The sequence below is a fragment of the Sceloporus occidentalis genome, unplaced genomic scaffold, assembly GCF_023333645.1.
Source record: "Sceloporus occidentalis isolate IW3139 unplaced genomic scaffold, rSceOcc1.0.p SCAF_7, whole genome shotgun sequence".
NCBI lineage: Eukaryota > Metazoa > Chordata > Lepidosauria > Squamata > Phrynosomatidae > Sceloporus > Sceloporus occidentalis.
This window is the reverse complement of record NW_028316987.1, coordinates 59,385,707-59,392,965: the sequence shown is the minus strand read 5'-3', so window position 1 is coordinate 59,392,965 and position 7,259 is coordinate 59,385,707. Positions and strand designations below refer to the sequence as shown.

Genomic DNA, 7,259 nt, shown 5'->3' with positions numbered 1-7,259 from the left:
TAGTGGAAGCTTAAGTCTATGCAAAACGCTTTCTCAAACATAAATTAGGTAAGGGATCAGAACACCAGCACTTCCAGTAGAACTGTGACGTGAGCAGATTTTACAAAGTCTTTTTATGCCTGCCCAGCTCCTTATTTTCCTCCATGTCCTGTGTGCCTCCTAGAATAGACCCAGTCAACAGCAGCTGTCTCCAGAATCCCTTACTAAGCATACATCAACAGCAAATCCAAGAGAAAGGGGGACAGCAAACATGCCTGCCTGTTCAGCCACTGCCAGCATGTTAAAAAGCATGGATCTATACATTTTACTTACCTGGCTAGCATAGGACCAAAAGGCCAGTGGTGTCTCTGTATTTACCAACCGCAGACAGCATCTCCACAACTCTCCAGGGACCTTCTCTGCAATGAAATTAGAAGTAGAAGGCCTGACATCACTTGTACATTTTCCTCAGATAATAAGTCTGGTGTAAATTCATATACAACTTCAACAGAACAATCACCAGTACATGCAACTCAGAGCTCGTCTACACATACGTTTACTATGTGAATTATTATTATTATTATTATTATTATTATCATTATTATTATTATTCTATCCCATTCTTTTCCTAGAACTGGGACCCAGAGTGGCTCACAACATTTGCATCAATGGTTAATTGTCTTCACTTTTCCTTTACAAATTTGCAACTATTAGCATCTGTTCATGCTCCCTCTGCCAAGAATGTACAGCTATGACAGATAACCATATGTGTGATAATGCACATTTCTGCAGACCTCCCCATGTACTGTGGGTAAAACCATGAAGCTTTTTTCTGTAGAGTTTCAGCAAAAAGCCCAAACTGCTGTGAATCACATGTGGCCAGAGAGCATTTTGTTCAACTGGAATGAGGAGTATGTTAATCGTGTAGACAACTCAGTCTTCCACACCTAAGAAGCAAAATCAGCCACCATAAGTGGACGCATTGTACACTTCTAGCTAAAATGAAAAACACAAAACTCCATGAAACTCTTCACAGTGTATGACCTCCTCAAAGCATAGGATGACATGGATATGGGAGATAGGTAGAAGTGAGAGGACCAACATACATCTGAAAAGGTCAAGTGAAAAACAGATACACAAGGAAACACTTACAAAAGAAACAGAACTGTGAAGGTCATGCAATGGGATGGTGGTCAATGGCAGTTCGCACCTGTGAAGGTGTGAAGGGATGGGGGGCACAGTAAAAAAAAAAGGACCCAGCAGCCCTGCTTGAAGCTGTGCCATGTGGTCATGACATGCACACTCCAGCCGCCTTGGGAGTGGGTGGTGCAGTTGGTTGGGTTTCAATGTGGCTTTGGAAAATGCAGCTTCAAGCCACTCTTTCCTGCCCGTCTTTTTCGCCCCATTTGAAAAAGTCCTTAGTCATCATAATGACCATCTGTCCCTTAAAGAAACAAATGCACCATCCTGTGTACAAAGTTTGTGGTCTCTGCAGTTCAGGGGTTTGCACATACTGGTGTATTTTTTATTATTATTATTTCTAAAAAAATATAGAACACTTCACAAATTTGCGTGTCATCCTTGCGCAGGGGCCATGCTAATCTTCTCTGTATCGTTCCAATTTTAGTATATGTTCTGCCAAAGCGAGCACATACTGGTGTATTGAGCCCATTTTTATGCACACACATTTTGCTAGCTCATACTTCTTTATACAATCATGGGCCAGTAGACTGAGCATAGCATGAAGTGGTGGCAGACCCTCCTGTGTGCATCTTGGGTTCAACTCTACTACTGTTTTAAACATTCTCTCAGATGTTCCTGCCATGTAATAAGGAGGAATTTCCTGTATATGGAGAACCTGTGTAGGGGCACAGCCAAGCCTCATGTGTGAGTGGTTGGGGAACAAAGGAAAACTGCAAAGCAGCCTCAGCTGTTCCTGCTATCTCATCATCCAATGTAGAAAAGGCAAGCTAGAGTAAATGAGTGCGGCTGCTGGATGCAGTATCAACACCACCCACAGAAGACATTTCCCCCAGCTCCAATACCTTGGCATTAATTCTTGTGACCTCTGTCTACAAGACTACCCCATCCGTCCATTTGGTTTGCTTCACTTGTTGCTGTTGTGTGCCTTTACATTGTAAACCCCACTTAATGGCAAACTAGGACTGACTTTATCAGCATTTTGACCTCTGGATTGTTTCTACTCACTCTAGCTACTTTTCTCAGGGATTATTCATGACAGTACTTTTGGAAACTCTTGCCATTACTAAAGGAGCAGGAGAAGAAACCCAACACATGTCCTTCAGTCATTTCCATGGAAAGTTTTGCTTTCCTTACAGCTTCCATACCTAGCACAGAACCCCAAATTGCAACCATAAAGAGCTGGCTGTCATTTGATACGGGATCTAAAACCAAAATCCGAAACCATGCTTCAAATACAGTATTAAGCATTCTTCCAGTTGGGTTAGGACCCTGGTAATGTAGAACAGGCAACTTAACTGAGCTCAGCTCCTTTTTGGAATAGGTTGTCTTATCCTTCACTCTTGACAGGTATGTACTCATTATTGAAACCTTTCTGTTGGCTACACTTTAGGCATCATATCAAAGAGTACAGTTCCCCACAGATGGATCACACATATTTCTAATCAACAAAGGTGCCAGATGCACAATCCCCAACCTTCAAACACCAAACATACCAGGTGGAAGTGAACCTCATGCCCTAAAATCCACAGATAATCATTCTTATACTAGCAATATGAACCAGGTGATGACTGTTTGACTAATCACACTGAGTTGATTGGGCAGGACTCATAATCTGCATCCACAGCTGTGGTTGCATCTTGTCTGATCTCTGTGAACAATTAATAGTTAGTTGCCCATGTTTGAAAGCTTTGTTTTACAGCAGCCAGGCAGGCCCACCAAAGCCAATGTATCCCATGCATACAAAGTGTATCTCATACATACAAAGATCAATACTGAAACAGGAAGAAGGCCTTAAAGGCTTCTCCCTCTCCTCCTCTCTATTCTATTTTACTAAACACCACGATAGACTCATCCTCCTTATAAAGCATCTTTTTGATTGTAAAAAGCAGGTGATCTATTAAGAAGGCTTGCTTCCCAACAGACCACACTTTATATGGGACCGATTTATATGAGGAATTGGACTCTGGAAAGCCCCATCTGCAAAGATATGTTAATAGAACCTGTTTGAGCTGCTCACTCTATGGATGCCAGCCATCAAAGCCTTCGACTTCACAGAACCTGCTTGAGCTGCTCACCAGCTCCATAAATCCCCACAGGGACTTTATGCCCCTAGAGACCAATAGGCCTGAGCCCGAGCCCCCTCAAATAGTGTGTTTTATTGTACAGATTGTCATTGGACAGCCACGAGAGGATGGGCTGACCCTAATATTTTCATGGCCACCTGTGCAAGCAAGTGGAGTTTATATAGTATCTGATGCTGAATCTTCTGAGGACCATATTCTGTTCTGCATTGCGGCAGGTCTGTCAGATCCACTACCAGTGAGCAACTTCTGGTACCTCTTCCACTTGTTCTTCACACGTTCATCTAAACAGAAAGATAAGCCAGTGTCTTCTTATTCATACTTGTATCCCGGGCTCATCACATCACCATCTCCACTTGTTTTCCTCAAATGCAGGACCTTTTTGTTCCTCCTGAGAAGAATAAATGACAGGTAGTGTTCATTCGTCATCACTTAGCTAGCTGCTTGCCCTTGGAAGTCTTGCCCCTTTTAGGGATCCCAAGTCCTCTGAATCTGACTTCCCAAATCCAAAATTATAACCACTGACGTACAAATTCTGCAGCTATAGGTGACTCTTGTCACCATAACACTTCCTAAGCTAACAGGGATCCTGTTAACTTAAATCCCAGTTGTGTAGAGACTTCCACCTTCAGTGGCAAATATTTGCTCCACAACTTGCAATGAAACAGAACTGAGTCCTGGTTCTGAAATAATGGTTCAAATGGGATGTTTTTGTTACAGATGAAGAAAATATTTGATGCTTGTACTAAACAGATGTTCTTGTAAATATTTTGTAAAAACAAAAAAAAATTTTTTTTCAGGAAATCCTTCTTGGGATAGGAAAGGGGATAGACCAGAGAAAAAGTCCTATATAGGAGCTCTAAAGTCTGGTTCCCATGTGTGGGCTTACACTAGCAGCCATTACTGGGGTTGGAACCTCATGGCTGATCCCTTCTCAGACAAAGATTACAAAGAGAATAATTACCGCTAAGTAATTGAAGAAGAGCAAAGTGACCTCGGTTGGTAAGAGGGAGGCACAATGCTTGAATACATAGACCAAAGAAAGCTGCAGACAAGGATAAACTGATCCTCACTGATCACTTTATAGAAGTGTTGATGCCTCTTCTTTCCAACAGTAAGTGTGGTTGTTAACATTACTAATTCAGAAAAGCTTTTAAACTGTAGACTACAAAGCAGAGATTTGTGTGGATGCAGGTAATTTAGCAATAAGGTAGTATTTGTTCTTAGACATGTAACAGGCATTTATTACAGTACCTGTAGGAAGACAACTTCACAGTGTGTTGGCTAAATTCAACCTGTATTAGAACTACAGGTTGGGTTGGGAATCATATGATCCTCCAGCTGTTGCTATGCTGCAACCCCCAGGTAGCATAGCCAATGGTCAGGAACTGTTGGGAGTTGCAGTCCAACATCACCTGGTGGACATGCACAGCTTTGCCATGCATAGTACAGTAATGGTACCATATAAATAGATTATGATGATAATTCCTTCCCTTACTGTAATCAAAAAGGTTGACAAAACTTAGGAGTATTAACCTTAAAATGTGTCATGTAAATAATGGCTTGAATTGTGTCCTGGGAACAGTGAAACACACAGATGTGACTTACATTTTGTTGGCAAACAGAAAAAAGAAATATTGGGAGCATGGAAATGGTCAGATGTTTCTTGTAAAATGAGTGGCTATTGTATTCCCCAAATGCTTTTGTTGCCCTGGCATGATGGTGAAGCCATTCTATTTAGTTAAATAGCTATCCAAGAGCTAGCCCTGAGCATGAACTGAAATGATCATGATACAATGCCCTGTGATAAATTAATCTGAATTAAATTAGATGGCATTGTAATATAAATGTGGAGTTACCTTAAGCACTGTCAAATTCCTGTAAGGAATGCATGGCTGTTTTATTACAGTTTACTCCTCCCTCCTTCTTGCTGCTGCATTTCATCTTTTAAACTTTATACTTTGGTACTGTAATTCTTTTTTCTTTTTCTTTTTAATAAGCAGTAATTCTTTCCCTAGTATTTCCTTTTAAAATGTATGGTGCTTAGAATGCCTTTCTTCTGCCTTTATGTAACAGTGAAGCCGACTTATCCATTTTATTGGAATTAATTCAGCAGCAACCTGACCAAATACCACTCAGTTTATGGCCATGGATTTCCCATGCATTTACTAAATTTCTGCAACTTAAAAATATATATATTCTTTTGCCATTACTTACCATTACTTTTGCCATTACATTACTTCAATGTCTTTTCCTCTAAGCTTTAGTAGTCTTACTGTTATTACCTTCTCAAAAACCTCTTATCAGCCTCTCAGACATGATCTTATAGCTAGACTAGGTGCTCTTCATCAGCAACTTGATACATGACATTGGTTATATTTTATAACTATTGGTTCTGGAGTAGCCTTTGACTTTGTTCATCATCCTATGAAAGTATTTCTGATGATTGTTCAGCCCCTCCCTTGGAATTTAAACCAGGGAGTGAAATTCAAAACCATAATTCTGCTTGAGGCTTATGATACACCCTATAATTGGGCTGAAGCACTTTTGAACTGATGTTTTCTGAGCAGAATAAATGTCTACATGAAGAAACTATTAGCTACTATGAAAGCAAATCAAATCTGTCCATTTGTATAAGTCCTTCTCATTGAAGCAAAATATAATCGTACAATAAGGACATCCCCTATGAAATGCCCTTGCAAATAGGGGCAAATATGTGTCATTGAATAAAGAGTGTGCCTTATTGTTTGCTTTTTGTTCGTTTCTAAAAATATATCAGAAATATTAAACTAAACCCAGTTCATAAGTAGTATTTTTAAAATAAATCCAAAGGCTGCCTTTAACACTTCATAATTTGGGGGTCCATTCTAACAATAAAAATTTTAATCTCAATTTTCTGCCATCGCGTTTCTCCTAGATGTGTCAAGCACTTAAGTTGCCAGCATTTTCCCACAGTTTTCAATGAAAACTGACATACCTACCTTAAAGGGATTACTTGCTGCTGAGAAGAATTGTAATCCTCTTTTTCCTGCTCTTCAAATCCTCTCATAATTTTTTAAAAGAATAGCTGGGACCTGTTCTGCAAAGGAGGGTAATCTTGTAAACTATCTGCATACAAAAAATGAAATTAAAATAATCTTAAAATATACTAGTAGCTCCTTTTGTCCTGAAGCAGTGACTATGCATTTTATTTTCATGGTCCCTTATTTTCTCAGCCTTTTTATTATTCATAGTATTATTTGCTATCACAGTTTTGACATCAATTGTTGGTGTATTTCATTCAGACAATTCCAAACTTTATTAATTTTTTTCAGATTTTCATAAAAGCATGTCTCCAGAATGCAATATACTACATTTGTACTTTATGTTCTGGTTCTTAGAATATGATAGATAGATAGATAGATAGATAGATAGATAGATAGATAGATAGGTTTTATTACATATTTTTCCACATATCCAAGTTGATCTGTAGTATAAATATATTCCTTGCCACTAGAATGGTACAACCTGTGATTCTGTCCCCATCATTGGGTGATGCATAGCTCTTCTATCTTTTCCTAAACACAAGTGCTCTTAGTGGTGTGATAATTATGTTTATATTCAGTTATCAAAAGGCCATGTTTAAGATCAGAATTAAAACATTCTCATGTTGGGTCATGCTGCACAAAGCTAGGAAGTTGGAAGCTAAGATGATGCTTTAACGGACATGATGGTGCTTATGCTTGGTTATATAATATCCTTTATGCAATCCCAGAGGCTGTCATGTCTTGGTCTTTCAAGCCCTAATCAGGCAAGGATGGAACTGGAAAAGATGCCCTAACATGTCCTGATTGCTGATTGTTTTATGGAGTATCTGAGACTTACCATGCCTATAGTGGAAACCTCCTTTGAACTGAACTATACCTGTTTGCTGGTTACAACAGTAGCTGAAGGAAGGGAAGCAACAGATGAGAATCTTGCAGATGGGATGAGTGTGCTACTCTTACTAGTGGTATC

At 39.5% G+C, this 7,259-nt stretch overlaps 1 non-coding gene across 1 annotated transcript; it reads right to left on the bottom strand.

Annotated features, from left to right (window-relative positions):
* Positions 1 to 1,523: 1,523 nt before the first annotated feature.
* On the bottom strand, positions 1,524 to 1,630 carry LOC149309816 (U6 spliceosomal RNA). Its single transcript, XR_016282009.1, has one exon. It is a non-coding gene; the product is annotated as a U6 spliceosomal RNA (small nuclear RNA).
* Between the last annotated feature and the right edge of the window lie 5,629 nt (positions 1,631 to 7,259).